The sequence below is a fragment of the Corvus brachyrhynchos genome, unplaced genomic scaffold, assembly GCF_000691975.1.
Source record: "Corvus brachyrhynchos isolate BGI_N302 unplaced genomic scaffold, ASM69197v1 scaffold60, whole genome shotgun sequence".
Taxonomy (NCBI): Eukaryota; Metazoa; Chordata; class Aves; order Passeriformes; family Corvidae; genus Corvus; species Corvus brachyrhynchos.
In genome coordinates this window covers 6,994,432-7,015,246 of record NW_008236767.1, presented here as the reverse complement: position 1 = coordinate 7,015,246, position 20,815 = coordinate 6,994,432, and the positions used below count along the sequence as shown (strand labels likewise).

Here is a 20,815-nt window from a genome sequence, read left to right as displayed (position 1 = left end):
AGAGATGGACCAGATGAGGACTTTTGCTCCAAATGGGAAAGGAGAAAACCTCAGTCCCTAGAGATGAACCAGATGAGGACTTTTGCTCCAAACGGGAAAGGAGAAAACCTCAGTCCCTAGAGATGAACCAGATGAGGACTTTTGCTCCAAATGGGAAAGGAGAAAACCTCAGTTCCTAGAGATGCTCCCAGAGATAGTCCTAACGATGAAGATGATGAAGACCCTTTGCTCCCAGGGAAGGAGAAGGGCCTCTGTTTTTGTTTCTGAACGGCTCAACCTTAAAATTGTACCCCAAAAAACTTCAAGAGTGGACCCTCGAAAGCAGTTGCGGGAAAAGCTGCAAGTCGGGGGAAAGGACTCACACGCAGGCAGAGAGACTCCTCTTCCTAAATGGACTGAACAATATTTGGAAGTGGGCGGCTGTCTCGTTGTGATAATGTTTTCATAGCATGAGCAAGAAGAGACTTCTCTTTCTAAATGGACTGAACAAGGTTATTATGGAAGTGGTAAACAGACTGAACATCTTAAGGGTTGTCTTTTCACATTGTCAGTGGGAGAAGGGAGGAAGGTGGGGGGAGGAGGAGAGTTCTGAAGGTGGTATAATTTTTTTTTCTTCTTTTAGGTCTGTTAATAAACTTCTTTATATTCTTTCAAGTTTGGTGCCTGTTTTGCATTTCTCCTAATTCTTATCTCACAGCAGATAAACAGTAATGAGTATTTTGGACCAAACCACTACACAAGTCCAGGAGTGGAGCTGGTCCTCACACTGGCAGCCAGACTCCTGCCTGCAGAGGAGGCTGCTGAGCTTGTAGGGTACTCACATTTCTTCCTGGCTAGATAAGGATGGTTTGGTGTCAAGGGATGGTATTCACCTATTTACACCAGATGCCTCATCCAATCAAAAGGAAATGGCAGTGACTGGATGAGTGAGTCTGAAATCTTGCAGAGTAGGCATCTCTCTGAAACTCTGAACTAATGCTGGTGTATAAAATTGGGACTCATACCGAGCACCACACCTTATTTTCCTGGAAAAATCCACTTATGTAACTTCATAGCGTGGCAGCAATGGTGCAATCTTTCTCGTATCAAATTCTGCAGCATATGCTGATATTTCTTACTTCATCTGCTTAAAATATAGACTGTATCCCAATGGTGCCTTTACTGTTGGTTTAGCAGTACATTCCCTCTGCAGTCTAACTGGGTTCTTGGACCTTGAAATTTTGGAACAAATTCCTCAATTTTGGTTGAAGGTCTTCCATTTGGACTGAAGAGAGGTAGGAGACCATTTTTTCACCTCTACTGCCTTCCTGATGGTCCAGGAAAAAGCATAAGATTTGAATTCCAGCAGGACAACTTTCCAAGGGAGGGGCAAGGATAAATAAACTCTTGCATCTCCCTTTCTAAAGTAAGGACTGAAAGCACAAAGCAACTGTGTAAAACATGGTCACCACTCTGACACAGTGGCTTCCCTTCAAGCATAAATTTTTCACACAACTTTTAGACTTTATTTCATTATGGGAAGAGTGAATAAGAAACCTCTTCATGGTACAAACAACTCCTTGGTAATTAATGATTCATGATGAAGCTGATCTAATAAATGTGTGAGTGCATGGAGAACAAACTAGGACACTGACAGAAAGGTTTTGGTAGTCCACTTAAAACAAAAGACAACACAGTCCTGAATACGGGAGCTCACTGGAGACCATCCGAGATGGGCAAAACTACTGCTGTCAAAAGAGCAGAATGAAAGGAGTCAGGCACAGCTGGTGGAAATACACAGTAAAATTTCTTGAGGATAATTTCAATTATATTATGATGGTCACAAGAGAGAGGCTGAACTCGTGTCCTGATGGAAATTGATTACCCTCCACAAGGTGTCCCTAAGAGAGCCTCCAAACCGAGCCAATGTTTCCAAAGACAGTCTGGCTTCTAGTCATAGCAGGTTAGCAACGTCCTGTCCTTCTAGCAGTGTAAAAGCCAATCTAATCAGGTGTGAAGCATTTGATGTATGGAAAATTTAACCAGGATCTAGAGAGAGAACCTGGCACAAGATGAAGAAACCTGGCAGCTGAGACAATAGACCTGGCAAAATCTACAGGAGTTTCATTCCAGTTTTGTTGAAGGTAATTCTTTTCAGCTTTCTATTCTACATAGCCTTCCATTCATTTTCATTCTAGGCCGTAAATCCAAATAAGTAAGCAAGCTATTCTGCTGTGTGCCAAGACAGCATTCTGCAGAAAAGCACAAAAAGAACTTTCCATTTATTTATCTCTAAGCTCTTTGTTTCAAAACATGGCTCTGAAACTAATTTTACAAGCATCTTTGTATGGAATGCAAATAATATGAGTTAGAATATCTGAGGATATATTATTAACAAAGTAAAGGCAAAGTAAAGTCTTACCAAATTCAGTAAATAGTCTCACAAGACAAATGGAAAATAGTGTTAATTTTTAATAAAGCACATTGGAGAATTGCTGAGGGAGTCAGGCAGCTCTTTCATATAATTATTTGTCTACCCAAACAATGTGTGCAATATTTTCTTTCAAAATAAAACCAAAACAAAGTACCCACACTTCAGATTTATCTGGCACAGTGTTTTACCCAAAGACACTCTCTCTTAGCTCTTTTTGAAGATCACCCCTTTCTGTCTGTCCTTGGACTTCTTCCACCTTCTTCCTTGTTGCTTTTTTCTTTTTCCTCTCTGCACAATACTCCTTCAGAAAAAAGAAAAGAAATTACACCCATATCTCTCATCCCAAACTCTCCTCATACATTTCACTTTCCTGAGTATGGCCAGAGTTTTGGGAAAGGCTTTGCATTGTGTAATCTACTTCCCACTCCCCCAGAAAATTAATTAATTTTTTCTGACTGACTAGTGGATCTACCATAGCTTGGCCTTACTGGGATTTTCATATAACTCCTAGAATAAGAAAATATATTTAGAAAAAATAACCCTTTCTTCATTGCAAAGCTTACCTAGACCAAGGTGCTCAGTGATAAGTAGTTTTAATTTTATAATGGCACAATTGAACATCCACACTGTATACCAGCTTGATTTGTACCCATGTATTTTCCTCCTAAAATAATGTGGTATCCTGCACTAGTAATTAACATCTTTAGCAGGATGATTAGAGCATCATTTTTCACACTCTACTCTAGAAGAAGCTGATGTCCTTTCTACAAAAGCAATAGTATAAACTCCAAACTTAATTTTCTCAGGTACTGCTATCACTGAAAGAGAATTGTGTTGTACTGTATTGATCCTACACTGGCAGTAATTACAGCAGCTAGCACAGTTGGTCCCACACGTGGTAGATGTGTGTCCACGTGTGCACCTCATCAGCTTCTGTTACAGAGGAAATGTGGTGCTGTATGTACTTACATGTACTGAGGATATAAAGCACGGGATTTGTCCTCGGGCGTGCATGTATATCTCACTATCATGAGACAATTCTAGGATAAGAATGCCACAGCGTGGATCCATCGTGGGGCAAAAGTGCACAGGAGCAGATAAATATGTGGAAGAAAAAGGATGTGGGACAGACGGGAAGATATTCCAGTACAGACCCTTTGCAAGGACTATGGCTCTCTTAAAAACTAAGCACTGAGAAATCCGAGTATATTGCAATCTCTGCGTTTTCTCTATTCTAGGAAATAGAGGAAATGCTAGGAAAAGGTTTTGGCAGGACAATTAACAGCCTGATGATATCACAACATCATTTTTACTAATAAACAGTAATAAGAAAACTTCCAAAACTGCTGTGAGACAATTTTAATGAAGTTGTGTGAACAGCTGGCTCTGACCCTCTGCCATACTGGCACAGGAATACTTAAGGATATGTGCACCTACTCACAAGCTAGGGACTGCTGACATCTAAAAGCAAGCTCTTCCAAACCACTACAAGGCAGTAGCTGACAAATTCTATACTAACAAGGAAACTGTCAATATTGAGATAACAGAAGCTTGAAGACAATTGTTGATGTGATTTAATTTTGAGTGCTGAATTTAGTGCACTTTCTCCAAATTAAAGAAAATAAATAAATAAAAAGAAAGCAACCTTCTCATTGGTGGGGTTAGGTTCAAGGCAGAAAATAAGAACTATGTACATTTCTTTTAATGAACAATACAGTCATGGGCATGGAGATGTGTGATGTTCCGATGGGGCAAAATTACACTGTGCTGTTTCACCATTACATGGTGTGCTTGAAATTATTTGGAGACAAATCTCTTTAAAACTTACAGGTTTTCAATGACATCATGGAATCATAGACTGGCTTGGATTAGAAGGCTGATGATGATCATCACACAGATGATCTAGTTCCAACACCCCTGTCACAGGCAGGGAGACTTTTCACTAGACCACGTTTCTCAAAGCCCATTCCAACCTGGCCTTGAAAACTTCAAAGTATTTCTTCTTAATATCTAATCTAAGCCTGCCCTCTGTCACTTTAAAGCCATTTTCCCCTGTCCTGTCATTACATGTCCTTGTAAAAAGTGCCTCTCCAGCTGTCCTGTCGTTTAGGTACTGAAAAGTGCTCTAAGGTCTCCCCAGAGCCTTCTCTTTTCTAGGCTTAACAACACAAATCCTCTCATCCTGTCTTCATAAGAAAGGTGGTTCCTCCCTTTGTGGCCTCCTCTGGGCTTTGTCCAGCAAATCCATGCCTTTCTTAGTTGAAGATCCCAGAGCTGAATGCAGTTCTCCAACTGGAGTCCCAAGAGGAATAGAGGGGGACAATAATTTTCTTCTGCTTTTTCTGCTGCTGATTCTGGTACATAGATCTGTGGTCTGAACTTCATTCAAGTCACAGAATATTTCTGTTGCTGCCTGTTCCGAGCTTCCCCTCCCAAAGACACCTGCTCCTGCCCATGTGCTCCAAGCTCCTTTGTTCTAAGCGTGGGCAAAACCAAATGTAACTCAGACTCTTCAGCAGTGTCTGATTGGCTGCTCACCCCGGGTCCGCCCCCAGTCCTCCCCTTTCCCCTTCTCCTAATAAAAGATGGTCGAGGGAGGCCCCGCCCTCTCTTAGCTCAGCTACCTTCCTGTGAACATCTCTGGTTGTCTGTCTCATTGGAAAGCTTCTAACTGCAGGGAATTGAGCGAGCAGGGAGCTATACTTCTCCCTCTTTGCTTCTGCTGATGGTATTTGCTCTGCAGCTGATTCAGGTACCGATTTTAGAGCTACTAAAGTGCTAGATCGCCTGTGCTACCTCTCAAGGCTGCTCGAGGCTTTCTAAGGCATTGAAATACGAGCGCTAGCCGGTATAAAGCTGAAAAGATACCTTCCACATATTTCTGTGACTCTTATATTTCTTTCTGTGTGGATTGCTATTGCTTTACATTATGGGCTGGGACAGAATGTCCTACCAAAGGTATAGTCACTTCTTCCACAGAAGAAAGAAAATTTCCTCCCTGAGTTCTTCATCTTGACAAAGGCAGTCATTGATACTTTTTTTTCATTTCATGCACCTCTATTTCATCCCTGTATAACTTCTCAAGTATGGTAGATGCAACTAACTTAAAAGAGATTTGGACCTGCTGCATTTGGGGACACTGGGTGTCAAGACAATGAGCCTTATTCTGTTCCACTGGTTATATTTTAGTTATTTCAGGCTTGAGATGCTCCTTGAAGTGTTAAATAAGCTGGAGAACCTTGAGCTGGTCAGGCAGCAATTTCCAAGGCCTTTAGTTATACAGACACACTGTGAATGAATGACTGAGAAAAGACAGCTATAGGAATAGTGGTAAGGAGCCAGCAAGAATCTCTGAAATCTAGAATTTAACTTGTAGGAAAATCCTGAGATTTGACGGCCAGGAGAATAGACATTTTGTGGTGAAAAGAAATAGGGTTTTGAACCAGCATAGGGGGGTTGTGGATAATAAAGCCTTCTCTATTGCTTGGGGTCCATATGCTGGACAATGTCATGAAACACAGTTACTGTGCTACCAACAGAAAGTGCCAAGATGCCCTGAAGGGACCTTTTCACTTGATACTACCCCTGGGATTTATAAGTCAAACCCTTACCCCACCTGCACAAGCAAGCCCAAATTCCAAACACAAATAAGGCCAATTTTAAAGAGCTTGTGGCTGACAGGTACAATCCAAGGAAGATTCCAAAAGAAGCATGAAAATAAGTAATAACTGAACAAAACTTCCTTTCTTTCAAATTTTAACTTGAAATACACTTTCTAAACTTGTATTTTCCTTGCTTAAGAGCTTCTCTGCCTGCATTATCCTTCCTAGTCCTTCTTCTCCTAAGACTAGCTGGGAGTCTGTAGCATAGGCCAACAAAAGACAGTAAAATTAGATCATACTTAAGCTTGGTGTGAAAGTGATTTAAAAATCTATGCACATCTACAAGAATACTCAATTATAATAAACTATACTATATTACTGATTACAATATCTATCAAAATTTAGTAAAAATAAGTTTGTGATGTCTTCACAACTCCATTTATGTGAAGATTATTATTAGGTACACAAAACACAGTGAAGCTTACCAACAAGGAAGAGAGGTGTCAGTAAATACCTTTCATGTAAGAAGTCAAAAGAAGCAAATGCAAAGATATAGGGTTGTGTTTTGTTCTGTTTTACTGAAATTTTCTGGGAAGTCAGTTTCTGGCATTCAAAACTTCACGTTCAGAATATTGGAAGTAAAATGAAATTTTACAGCTCCCTGAAGGCCTAAATGTGTCAGGCTGTATAAAGTAAAGTGAGCATTGCTATGTCCGTGATGGAGAGGACTGCTGAACAGCACATCCACTCCCCACTGCATTGGGTGTTGTGTATAGCTATGTGGGCAGGGCACAGAAAGAAGGTGGTGCTGCTCCCTTTGTTGGTCTTGCACCTGGATTGCTTAGATTTGAAGATGTCCTCTGTGCATATTATATGCTCAATTTTTTTGTCAGACAGACACAGTTCCTTCAGATACTTGCAGAGGCCCAGAATAGACCGGGATCAACTCAGAGCCCCCATATTTGCCACACTCCTGCAACAAGGGTACACCAGGGTGGGCCAAACAAGGGCACGCAGCCCCACAGAGCTGAGGAATTCTGTGTAAGGAAGCTTGGGCTTACACTGGGTTTATGCTCTTCAGTCTCCTGCTGTGTGAGCTCCAGAGTGATTTTTAAGGGCTGCTTCATGGGAATTGTGTTGTCATGGCTGGAGTCAAGGTATGTAGCACTCATCTGTTCGAAGAAACAATGAAGGAGAAATCTCTAGTAGATGAAGCCCTTGAGAGAGTTTCTTTTGACTCTTCCTAGGCTTTTTAGAACTGAGAAATCAACCTTAATTGGAATTTAAAGACGTGATATGGTAGGAATGACCGATGACACTTGATAGTTGAATCCGAATCAAATGCACAAAACAAGTCCTTTGTAGGAAATATTCAAAACAAGGCACTTCTATATATTTAAATATTTTCTCTTAAACCCTCAGCTCTTTAGATCATTATTCATAAATAATAGTGTAATGTCCACTTAAATACGTATGTGAAAATGTGCTTTTCCATGGAGTTGCAAAAGCTAATGTATTTTTACATCCAGGTACATTCCTAGAGTAAATCAAATGTAGCAAAATGCTCTTTGCTTTAATTGCATGTACAAACACACAGATCAAAAGAGAAATACACTGAGTTTATTCATTATCTTTATCATGACAGCTGTGGGCAAAAAGATCATACTAGTCTAAGGGCAGTCTTTCTTGATCCTTACTAGTTTCATTTCCCATGTCAAAACTAACTTTAAAACTACAAAAAAGTAACTTAGTAATAATAACTATGCTCTTTTAAAAAATCTATTTTTATTTTAAGCCAGCTAGTCAATTTCTGACAGGTAGTGTAAACACAGAAAGCTGTTCTGTAAACTGAGAAATAGCCACCCTAATAGAATACAGTCATCATCTACAACTTATATCAGACTTCATCTGACAAAACTTACTTTCAAAAGGCTTACACAATCATTACAACCTCGATGAGGTACTGAAAAAAAAGGTAAATAAAAACACCAAAAAACATTTCCACTGTGGATTACTTAATAAATTCTGTCAGTCCACTATGTATTGTATGTTCTTCAGAGATTATGACTGATCCATGACATTTCTGAGACAGCCCATTGCAGTTGCAGTATTATGGCTTTAAATGTAATATCAGACATCACCATGAGAAAAGAATACCCCCAGGAGTCAAGGACAGAAGGTAATACAGTGGCTCTTTCAGTGGTGTGGGAGACATGGCAAACTGCTGCATAGCTGAACAGTTCCCCTTTGTTCTCTGTTCAGCTATGGATCCAATTTCTCTGAATTGGGCTTATTACAATAAATATAGATGCACAACATGATTATTTATGGGAAGAAAACAGACAAAAGAGGTTGAGTTGCTGGTACCTAAAACCTCATTTTCTGAGCTTCTCCCCTTGAGGCCCTTTTCATTTGTTGCACCATTGTATTCTCATTGTTGCTCAATGATACAAGCCTAAGCTGTTCATCAATTTACCCACTCCCCCAATCTCTTTCTCTCTCATGTGTGCTTCTTCTCTCTTCCCATGTTAATAGTTCCCCTGAAATCCTATCACTTTGCTGGAGGATTGATGTAAGTCTCCAGCAATTAACATAATTACAAGCCTGATTATCTTCTAATTGCATTATGAGTATTTGGTTATTCACTACACAAATTAGACAAAATTAAAGAGGAGCAAGATCCTGTGGTGTGGGCGGTATGCTTTCTAAACTGTTATGATCATCTGAATGTTGTGAGATAACAAGAAGGTGAACACGTTTTATATTTCTATTGGCTCACAGTTCTTCTTGCCATTGTGTAATTTCTTTTTCATCTTTCAACTGTGTTTCATGTCACTGAAAGATGCTGTCCTACTTCATTTGTTTGGGCAAGGTTATTGACAACCTACAGTAAACTACAGTAAATGACATATTTTTCTATCTAGATTTGGCAAAGTAAAATGATAGAAATTCAAACAAAAGACACCCAGATGATAGGCTTCTCTACAACTGAGAAACATCAATAATTCAAATACATAATTAAGGGATACTCTTCGTGGTGACAGGGGAACATAACAATAAAAACTATCAAGAATTGCAGGTTCTTGCCTGTCTCTTCTAGAGTTTTTGAAGTTACTGCATTAGTTAAATAATCAGGGGTAAATTAAAATAGTAATTGCCGGAGGACATTTTTAAGATTGAATAGGACTTTGATGCAGCATAACCAATACAGGATGGAAGCAACTTTCTTGTCAGCAATGCCAGCAATGAAAAGGGGTGCTTAAAATGAACAGAATGAAAATTCAGGGAGGAAAAATTAAGTAACTGGATATATTTTAAAATTATGTTTTAGAAAGAAAATAATAGGAGTTTGACCGAAACATGGAGAGAAAAACTTATGTCAGGGAAAAGGAGAAGACTTACAGAAAACATTGCTGCTTTTGCTGCTCTTGGGGTTGAAGAGTATGTACAAACACACATGTGAATGCTGCTGGAAAAACAGCCACCTCATGCCTCATGTAGGACTAACCACTCTGTTGCACACACAAAAACAGTGAGGTAGGAGGTGGGAAGGTCTGTTCAAAGCTGAACTCCCCTGGGCAGCACTTTGAGCATTGTGTGCTGACTTCCACCCTAAGTAACTGCCAACTCTTTTTGTGTTTTGGGATAACTCAGTACCTATCTAGTTATGAGCCAAATCCTGTTAATGGTCTTCATTTTACAGATGTGTTGTTAATAGAAGGTAACTTGGAAATGCTCAAAACTGGTGTCCCTGAATGAATTTGTGGGATACAGCAGTGATCTAATATCAGTGAATATAATTTTGTCTTCTGTACCAAGGGACCTGTAGTACCCTCTTGGTCCAAACATTCCCAGATAGTGCAAATGGCATCCAGACACAAGGGAATAAATTGATGACATTTGCTTATTTCAAAAGGGTCAGCACACAGTCTTTGGTCAGGAATTTTGCCTTCTGACCTGGGAACTGCATAGTGTGGAATTGAAATGTGTGACCTAAGGCTTTGTATCTGTGAAGTGTTCACTATGAAAACATGTTTCCATTCACGTAATCTCCTTGAACCTACCTGGTGCATTCAGCTGCATTCCCCTCTGGGTTTGGCTGGAGAATTAGGAGCTAATGAAGATAACTTTCTCAACCAAGCAAAATAATATACTGCAAAACTTGCTGCTATTTGCATGCAAAGAGAAAATATAGCTTTGATCTATTCCCTGTATCTCCTTACATATCACCATATGATTTGCTGTCCAGACTATTCCCAAAGACTTTCCATCCAAAAAATCACTAAAAACACTCCTTGTCTGCAAATATCTCCTATTGCTTAGCCAGTAGTTTCAAAACTAGAAGCATGGATCCTAAATAGGGCCACAATCCTTCAAGCAGCTCTCACTGTCTTATTTAATCTGTCTTATTCAAACTTCTCTATTCATACCTCCTTAGGATGGGCAGGAAAAGAATGCCTTTTTCCACATCCTTTAGGACATAAAAGTAAGTCTTTCTTTGTAGAGCTCCTAAAGTCCATAACTCCTTGACATTTACTGATGAAAGAAGCTGGCCATTATTGTAACATCAATCTAAGACAAATTTAAAGGGGAAAAGAGAACAATCTTAATTATCTATCACTCTATGACAGTCATTAAAAAAACCCCCACAACAACAGAAGAATTTTCTTACAAACAAATGCATACATATTTTCATTTGATGCTGCCAAGTGTGTACAGAAAACTCTGGGAACCAATCACCAGATCTATCCAGACAGAAAATAAAGAGAGAAGCCACACACCATATGAGTCCTTAACAGATAATTTAGAAGTATTTTTCAAGTGTGTTTAAAATAGATTCAACATTATACTGAATTTTTTCAAGTAGGTAAAATTTCATGTAACTTTTTAAAGCTGTATAATTTTAATAGCTGTAGACAGTGGGCCAAATTCAGTTTTAATGTAAAACACACAGAATTTAATGAAAAACTTCATTGAATTTACTGGCAATTTGCCCAGTTGCCACAGAATTCAGTTTTGCACCGTCTTTCACTCTCCTCCCACTGCTTCTCAAAGCTGTCATATGTATGTAGTCTAGAAGTTTTCAGAAGTCCAGGACTGGTTGTGAAAGAGGAATTTAATAGTCTAATATCAAAGGGCCCAAGGAGAAAAGCCACCCTACAATTTTTTCAGGGAAAGTAAACAACAGATCACCATTTTCACTGCTGCCTTTATAAAAGGCCATTTTTAAAATTCTACAAATACTTTGTGCTGAATGGCATCCCTGAAATTTAAACTGAAGCCTGGACTCCCAAGTGAAAGAATGAATTAGAAGGAAATAAATGAGGATTCTTTTCGTTTGCACTAGCACTTGACAGTCCCACTTTTACAAGAAATTCTGAGCATCCGATTATGGAAAAGACACAAGTATATCCTTTAAGATATCCTGTTCAGTACACAGACAAAATTTCCACAACAGAGTGACTCTGAGACCCAAATAAATTGTCCACATGTGTTCTTTACAAGTTATGCAAGAACTTTCTAGGAGAAAATGACAGGATAGTTTAGAGCCATTTCAGATTGTTTTAAAACAGAAAGCAGTACATGACTTAGGAGGCAGACAGTAATACCACACCACAGCTATCCTCAAATTTGAAATGTTATCTTCCTTTTTGATGTAAAACTCCTCCACCACAGTGAAAAGAAAAAAAATATTGTTTCCCTGCTTCATTACTTTAGTAAGAAGGATTGACAACATGCTTAGCTGGCAGGAAAAAATAATTTATTTCTCTGTCACCATATTTGTTCACCTGCTGCAAGGTAAATAAAAGCTAAGTCACTTTTTATTTATTTAGCTTTTGCAAGACACCCATACTGAAATAGCTGGTATTATCTATTATATACAATCACTCTATTATACTGATCACAGAAAAAAACAGTGCAAGACCATCTATAACCAACTTCACGCTTAATAGTTAATACTTGGTGAATGCCTTATTTTTTCACTCACCACTTTTCCAATTTATAATGTGTTTTGAAAATAACAGTAATTTAACTTATTTCATGTTCAAAATGTGCCAGGAAAGTAAATAGTCCACAAGTAGGAGCTTTCAGTGTCTGGCTTTTATCTGTTATCACAGATCTATTTGTATTAATTAGTAAAATCTCTTTGTCATAACAGTAAAAAAAAATTTAACCAGTAAATGTGTTTGAAAATGCAGTTAAGAGCTGATTCCCATGTTAATTTCTCAGAGAAATTTCCCACTAGGGCGTGGCTGAAAGCAGAGAAAGTGAGTTGGGATTGTACAGAGATTACTATGCATTAGCGTAAAGCGTATCTTTTCCTGTGAAGTGAAGAATGGTATAAGCTCCACACTCAAAATGAGAGTATAAATTTGACTCAACAAAGCAGCCTGCTTACAGGAGCTTGCTTCACTCTCTCATTTCATAGCACAAATAAAATTCTTTTTTATCCTGCCTTTGCAAATAGAGTCAAATATTCTAAATAAAATAAAATGTTCTATCAAGGGGACAAGCAAAGGAATTATGTTTCAGGAGATTGCCTCATAGTGAAATGAGATGCAGGGTAAGAAGGTAATATGATGAACTCATACAAGACCACAGAAGTGAATGTGGTGGCTTCACTTTTTTCTCTTTCATGCTGTCTTCAGCCCATGCAGCCCTGAACTCATTGTCACTTTGGTGGATTAGCAGTTGGCTCCAACATTTGGCTGCCTGCTGCACGGGCAGACCTGCCACAGCTGGCTAAGTGGGGTGTGCTTTTCCAGAAGTCTGTAGAAAGAATCGAATTCATACTCTTCTTAGCCATAACAAGAAGTTGTCACTGTCTTCACAGATTACAAACATGGGCAACATTTCTCCCCCTGCCATGTGAATTCTGAAATGCACTGCTCCTTCCCCTACAGTAAATAAAGAGGTTGCTTAGTTGCAGTGTTTACCTATTGACATATTGTTATTTCAAGAATGCATTAATATATTTCAAATTTCCTTTTTTTTTTACTGTCAAATCCTTGTTACCTTCAAATTTGTCAGAACTCTGATTTTGGAAATATGCAAAAGTTTCCTGAGAACATGAACATAATTTCCTCCCCTTGAGTTCCCATGTTCCTGTGCTAGAACAGGTCTGAGGCTCCATCTTTCAAAAGGTCACTTACATATTTAAAACAATGGGAGCACATTTGGTGGGGGAAACTGAAACTACCAGCAAGAGGGAGGGCATTCACCTAAGTGCAAAATCCAGGTTCAAGCCTCTTATGTAAAACAGACAGAAGAACATACTGACCTTTGTTCCCTCTTAGTTCAAAGACATCCATTGGCTGGTTGTCTATGTTAGGTTTTATTCAGGCTTAACCAGAAAATCCTTCTTGAAACTGAAATTTTGCTGAAATTGGTATATTTCTGGGAAAAGAAAAACGCCTTCTCATTTCAGCTAACCAACATTTTCACTGAGAGATTCTGACACAGTTCTTATGGTAAAAAGGTATTTTAAAATTTTTATTATGATTCAGTAGTGCTATATTTATGTACAGTACATTACATTCTGTGTTTACTTAATCTCAGAAGATATAACAGTAATATATGGAACAGTTATGCACAGTGGGAAGACTTTATGTATACATTTGATATATTAACTTGCTATTGTTGTATGTTTATGGAACACCAGTGTAAAAATATAAAATACTATAACACTTGATCTTTGATGACATTATTATGCTAATAGATCACATTTTTTGTCTTCTGAAGAGATTTTTCCTTTCCACTGTAAAAAATTACCATCTCCCATTATTTTTTCAACACTGTTCTATACACATTTGCCAATAGCAGGTTATTCATTTTCCACACAATTCTGGGGCCAAAAAGACAAGATGTATTCCAAGGTAGACTTGACATCATACTAGACCACACTTACATGTGCACTGTGAAGAAATACCAACCACATTTGAATGCTGGCTTTGCTATATTTTGCGGCTCTGGTCCAGCAGCCATGACTTTGGTCTCCACTTTCAAGCTAAAACAAAAATGCAGAAAGCTGTCTCCAATGTTTCTGTTGGATAAGTATATAAGCTTGCTTTCAGTATCTTTTTAAAAAGCCTGAATTTTCTTATACCATAGTTCTGGACTTGCTGTGGTATTTTGGGCTAACAGTAAAGGACAAAAATAGACAAGTTAAAGAGCTAGTCGAAAATATTCTGGCAGGAGGTCCTTGCACAAGAGACCAGGGACGTAAATTGAAAATTTGATGTTTTCCTTACACTCATAATGTCTTTTTTTGTCAGCAGCTGAAAATCTGGTGAGCTGCCTCCAGAGCAGTTCTCTTGGAGCACATTTACAGAAACCACCAATGAGCTAATAATAGCTGGGAAATAATACCCTGACACCCACATTTTATCTCAGGACTGCAGCAGGTGGCAGTCACTGTTATGCCATAATTTTCCTCTATTTTCTAGAAAGGGTTTCTCCAGCAATCTGTGCAGAATTCAACTTTAGCATCAGTAGTTCTCAGATGAAATTTATTTTTCTCTGTTCACCACACTCTGCTATTAACAAGAAATTTCCTATAGACACAAAAATGCACCTTGCATTAATGTTCATTCTAAACCACTTCAGGCATCTTATTTGTCCACATTTTCCTCATCTCCAGCATCTGGTTGAAATGTAAGAGAAAGCCTGAGCAAAAAGCTAACAACACCTCCGAAATGTTTTCTAAATTTGAGTTATTTTACCATAAAGGATGGCTGCAACTTTTTTCATAAGTTTAATTTTTCTGCCTTTGTTTGTTTTCATGCTGCTTACAGCCTCTTTTGGGATACTTTTGTTGATTTTTGTCACCTTACTTGAGGATGTTTAGAGCTGCTGAAACCCGGCAGGAAAGTCTTATGTAACCGTGGCTGACTCTTTACAGCTTGGTGAAGGAAGCATAAATAGTTCTCACTTTTGAGATTCTGTTTTTCCATTCCACCACTTCAGTGGACAAACGTTCTTGCTGTGACACTTGATAGATGTTGCAAGAGATTAGATGAGCTCATGGAGGTTAGCTCTACCAGAAGGAACTACCGAGCGTACGTGGGCATATCAAATGAAAGACCATGCTGTACTCACACTGTTTGCTGTAATCTACTTGTACCCTCCATGGGTTATTTTCAGAGACAAGAGGAAGTGTTTTCCAGCACAAGAATTCTTAAAAACTAAATTTAATATCCAGAAATTTCTTTTCTGTATTTTGAAATTAGCCAGCAAACTTTCTGTCTTACTAATTATTCTTCTAAAGGGCATTAGTTTGCTTTGCTTTCAAGTTTACTTATGGAGAATCACCTAAAGCAACCGCTCCAGTACATTTAAGTCCCTGTTCACTATATTTTCTTTCAAGTTATTTTGATAAATGGACATACTGATGTTTCCTAGCCACAGTAGATGATTTTACAGAACATCTTTGAGATACAGACCAAGAGTATTCACATATGGTACAGTTCAAGTGAAAAACACTGCATATAATAAATCTATCCTTTGGAGAACACAGTGCAACTCTGGGCTACAAAAACACAATGTTATATGGAAAAACAAGTCACTAGCCCAACTTATACCTACCCCACTGCAGTAAAACACATCCGTTTAACAAGAACAAAACCCTCATGGATTTAGGATTACTGACAAAAGCCAGTGATAGTGATTTCCAGGTATTTCTTCTTTTTCCTCTAAATTTCAAGACAATTTCAAAACTGTATTGCTGCTTTCTTCTAGGTAATGTAGTCCTAAGGGAAACTTTAATAACTGAAAAAGTAAATAAATAAATAGAAAGGTGAAATGTACCCTCCACCATCCTACGCTCATTCTTATGCCTTTCCTCCCCCTTTAAGTCATTCTTTCATCACACTGACTAAATTCACTTTAGTCCATATTTCACTCAGATATCTTTAGAGCATCTCTCTCTTTTTTCCTCTCCCCAAAAATTAAGTTTGTCGCTATAATGTTTGTCACAAGTCTTTATTTTTAAAATCCACCAGTTTGCCTCATTTACCATAGTAATATGCCTGAAAAGAATCATCCTGATATTTTACTAATTATTAATAAGTTAATTATATTATTATACTATCCCTGCTGATCATCCACTTTAACTTGTCTGACAAGGAACCCCTGTAAAGAAATATGTGAACGTAGTGACTAAGAATGAGGTTTTATGACATGGCATAGCCACTAGTTTGTCTAGATGAAATGGTGTTGGAGGGTATCTTGTATCTTTCCCACTTCATTTGAGATAACCATGACTTTTTTTTAACACAAGACCTTAGGTTCCTTAAATGGCTACTGATCCATTACATTTGGAAGCACTTCCTAAATAGGGTATGAAATCATATATTCATTTTTTACAGAGACACTAACGGGGAGCAAACAATGACAGCTGATCTTAACACTACTCAACATTTAAATTTAGCTGGGGAATTTCCATCCCAAATTCAGAAAATATCTTCTTAAACACTGAAATATATTGAACATGCATATTATACATGAAGTATTTTAGTATTAACCTTGTCTGACATCTAGTAAACACTTCAGAAAAGCTCTTTTGGTCTCTACTTCATTGATTTTAATGGAAACCAGAGACCTATTCTGTAAAGTACATATAGAAGGCCATATACCCCAATGCAAGTAATTTGGCATACATCCATAATTCTTGAAAGGAGAAGCACTTAGAAGTGTGAATGTGAATTGCCTTGCAATCTGCAGTGTGGTAATATAGCTGTCAACCATATTTCATGTTGTGCAGGACTATGGATAGAAAGCATCTCTGAAAGACATGATTTTTAAAGCAGAGGCTGAATGACTGACATCCAAATACTTTTTTTTTTTTTCTACTGGGGTCTAAAAAGCCCTGTGAAGAAGTGCAGTAAAGAAGACTACCTTTCATAGAATGCGAGGAACTTACCTAAAATGCAATTGAAATATGAAAAATCCTTCTATGGAGTGTGCATGCAATATTAAAGAAAGAGAAGATCAATGTACTTGCATACAGCCAGAAATGTGAAAGTTGGTGGTTTTGGAATGGAGGGTCTGTGACTCCCTGAAAGGTTTCAATTCCTTCTGAGTTTGCACCCTTGAGTTTTGCTTTGGGTTATGGGGTAAAAAAAATTATACTCAAAACAATACCTATCAAGCTACCAAGATGCTCCTTTCTTCAAGATGAAATCATTAAAAACCACTAAGACTTGGCAGCATTTCTACCTGAAATTATCTGTTCTATAATATTCTCTGTCTATTTAGCTTCACTGAAAAATTTACAAATTTTGGCATATCTCATCTGAGTTCTAGTTTTGTACCAGATCATGAATGCATGAAAGTCTCTACTTGCTTCTGCTTTCATTATGAAAGTTTCCCCACCATTTATGCATGGCCATCTAAAATAGACAGTAGTGCTGAATTAATGCATTACGGTAATCTGTGATGTGTTAATTCATCTGTAAGGCACCTACATTCATCTAAAAAAAGACGAATTTGACTTCTGTAGTAAAATAACATGACTTATGTTAAAACCTTTATTTTCTCACAAAATTGCTTATTCTCACTTTCAACTACTCTTTGATGCGTTACGTATTCTGAGCAAGCCGTCAGATTTCTCTATGGTGCACTTTCTTCCCATTCTGTAATATCAGGATAGCATTTACTTACCTCTGTAAAGATGCTTAGACAATTTAGGACAAATTAAAAACAATTATTACTTTTATGTTCTAACCACTGTATGAACCATATATAGGAAAAAGGGTATAGCATTCACAGAACAGACATTTTAAAATGAAACAGGTTTTAAGCATTCAGATTCTGGAATGAGGGGAGGGTTCGAGTTATATACCCAGTCATATTGCATTGAATGTAATATTGCTGCTTAGATGGAATTAATCTTTCAAAAACCTCTTCACTTCTAGAAGACTTAGAATTTAATAACCAGACCAAATTGGTCCAATTCAGGATGTAATCCAAATAACTTTTCTCAAGAAATTGTAAAGAAAATATCCCTGCATGTTTGGTGTCCTGTAGCTTCTACCATACACTCAGTACATTTCATTTTATATTTCCCTGCTTTTCAGAACTCAATTAGAATTTAAAAAAAAAAAGTTTCTAATTGTTGAGAAGGAAATCAATGCATTTGATAGTGGATAAAACCAGGCTCAGTGTCTGATTCGCTGGCACTTTCCCAGGAATGAGACATGTTTTCCCCTGGGGTCATCAGGTCCAGGCAAGCTGCATTCTTTCTGCCAGGCACTTTGTAATGTGCAATGAACAGTGTCATTTATTTTCATTTCCTCATACTTAATTGCATGCTTCTTGCTTCCAATATTAAATCAGAAGGCAGGTGGTAGAAGCAGTAAACTAAACTACTACTAGCTGTCGGAGTTACGGACCATGATACTCTCCTTTTGGAACAACCTGATTGTTTACAATTCAACAGAAACTGCTGAACTGGAAAAACACTTGCTTCCATTGCACATTCAATAGGGATTTTTTCTTTTATTCTGAAAAAAAGAAAACCAAAAAATGCTTAGCAAACACAGGCTACTTAAATTTATCAACACTTTATCACAGTAGTAGGAAGCAATATGTAAAGTTACTGTTTTTTGTAAATGTACCAAAAATATTTTTAAGGGGTAGAGGGATGCCTGCTTTAGCCAAGTAACATGTCAGTAATGATACTTCTGGAATTAATGAATTCAGTAGTAAGCTAGTTAAAAATTTAATGATCATGCCTGAATATAGAAACAAGACATTTATTAGGTATGCAAAATTTATGGTTATTGTATTTGGAAAAAATTATTTCATTCATTGCAGAAGCTAGTATTTATTTTATTTCCCCCTACTATAATTAACAAAATAGAGTTTTATCAAAGACCTCACTAAAGAACTTACTTAATTTCAGGTCCATGATGCACCTGAGCTTTATTTCTGATGTATTTTACAGATAGGTATGTCACCTATACAGACGAGTCAGATTTAGTGGCATATTTCTGCCATTTATGCAACAGCTGCATTCATAGGTAGCACTTTATAAGGTACAAGAACTTTTTCAGGTAGTAACTTTTGCCACAGATTTGTGTTATTGTTGAAATATTCTACTGAAACAGATACTGCAAATCGCTCCATATTGCTGTTAAAAAATGACAGAGGGGAAAAACTAGAGTAAAAATAAATATATTCATGATTCTTTAAAAAATTTCAGTTCTCACTCCAGTGATTTCTAACTCTACACGTGTTTTTATAAGAAAGGAGATGCCAGATATTCCTCTGAAATTATCTAACAATTCTAAGTCATAAATACAGATTTATACAAATATTTGCTTATTTGCATAATAATACAAGTGTTGTAATATAACCAGCTAAAATTCACTGTATCAGAACACACTCTCCACTTTAGTTCATAAGTTTTCTATGTACATGTCCTTGCATGTTAATTAGTAACTCTAATAGTATACAATTTCCTGTTTAGCATAAACATAGAGCTTTTCACTTTCTGTAATACGCTACTAAAAGATTACTGATGCTGTTATTACAGGATAGCAGATTCCAGATGTAAGAAAGACAAATACAGGCAAGTTCAGGCTGAATCCTGCAAAATTTTTCATGGAAAATTCTACATGGAAGACTTTACACCTTGGTACTACACACTCTTGAAGTCAGCAGAGCTATGAGCAAATGAAGGATTGCCTTGCTTGCCCAATAAAATGGAATTGTGGAGCTCCATATCAGGAGGAATGAGACATCCCACTTAGAAATAGCAGCAACACTACAGCAGGCATACTTCATTAAATAAAAATCCAGTCCTAATCTCTCGTGTCTGAAAAAAAGATATAGGCAGGTGGGCAAAAATTAAGTTACATTTTTAGCTTTTCTCACTACCAGCAATTCTTGACTGAATTTGTTTATTTTTATAAATTTTTTTTCTTTATAAAATCCTGTGGTGCATCCAGACCGTCCTAAACAAACTGAAGATCCAATTACTAAAAACGAGTGGGAAAAAGGTTAATATTTTGAAAGCTACTGAACTGCCTAAAACATCAAATTTTGATTTTCTTGTATGACATGGCTTTTAATATATTTAATTTTATTTGTTTTCAGTGAAACTCAGCTTTGCAGACATAGTTCCTAAAGGTACTCAGGAACCTCATTAGATTTTAAAGAATTCATATAGTCCCATTAAAATCAATGGAAGTTAAACATCTTCTGAAAATCCCAGTCCTTTTTCTTTCCATTCTTTAGCATTAAAACCTCATAGGAAATACGATCTTTAAGGCCAGAGTTTTAATCTCATTAAAATACCTAAGTGGCAAGCTAATTTGTTCTGCCTTACAATCAGTGGTTAAGGACCAAGAAAACTCGAGGTGGGGTGAGCAATTTGGAGTTGACCATCATTTTCCATAATCAGTTGGAAAAATTTAGAGTGACTCCCTTCATGCCCCTTACCTACGCACCCGAAATTAGGTGAGATGCATCAGATCTTACAGACTAAAAATAAGTTCTTTTGGATGTATCTTCAAAATATGGAAGACCATCTTTCTGACCAATGTTTTTTGCTCCACCTCCCACCCTCTCTCTTGTGATCTGTATTTTAAAACAAATTAAAGACAAACCCAGGAAAAAAAAAGGGAATCCCAACTGAATATAAGGGAAACTTAAATTCTGAAGAATAAAGGGTTTAAGACATTCCCCTGCCCTCAGGATTCCCTATTGCCAAGTTCTTGGTAACAGTACTTTTGAATCATTTTGCATTACCAAAGTCCTCCCACATAATGAAGAATGAGCGTAAGGAGCAATTACA

At 37.5% G+C, this 20,815-nt stretch overlaps 2 long non-coding RNA genes across 7 annotated transcripts in view; both read right to left on the bottom strand.

The window, feature by feature from the left end:
• LOC108444994 overlaps positions 1-20,815 on the bottom strand; it is a 118,181-nt gene that overhangs the window by 79,485 nt on the left and 17,881 nt on the right. The gene's annotated exons all lie outside the window — the stretch shown is intronic.
• LOC108444995 lies at positions 11,771-20,633 on the bottom strand. Its single transcript, XR_001859728.1, has 3 exons — positions 13,925-20,633; positions 13,298-13,413; positions 11,771-12,914 (listed from the first exon to the last, which is right to left on the bottom strand). It is a non-coding gene; the product is annotated as an uncharacterized LOC108444995 (long non-coding RNA).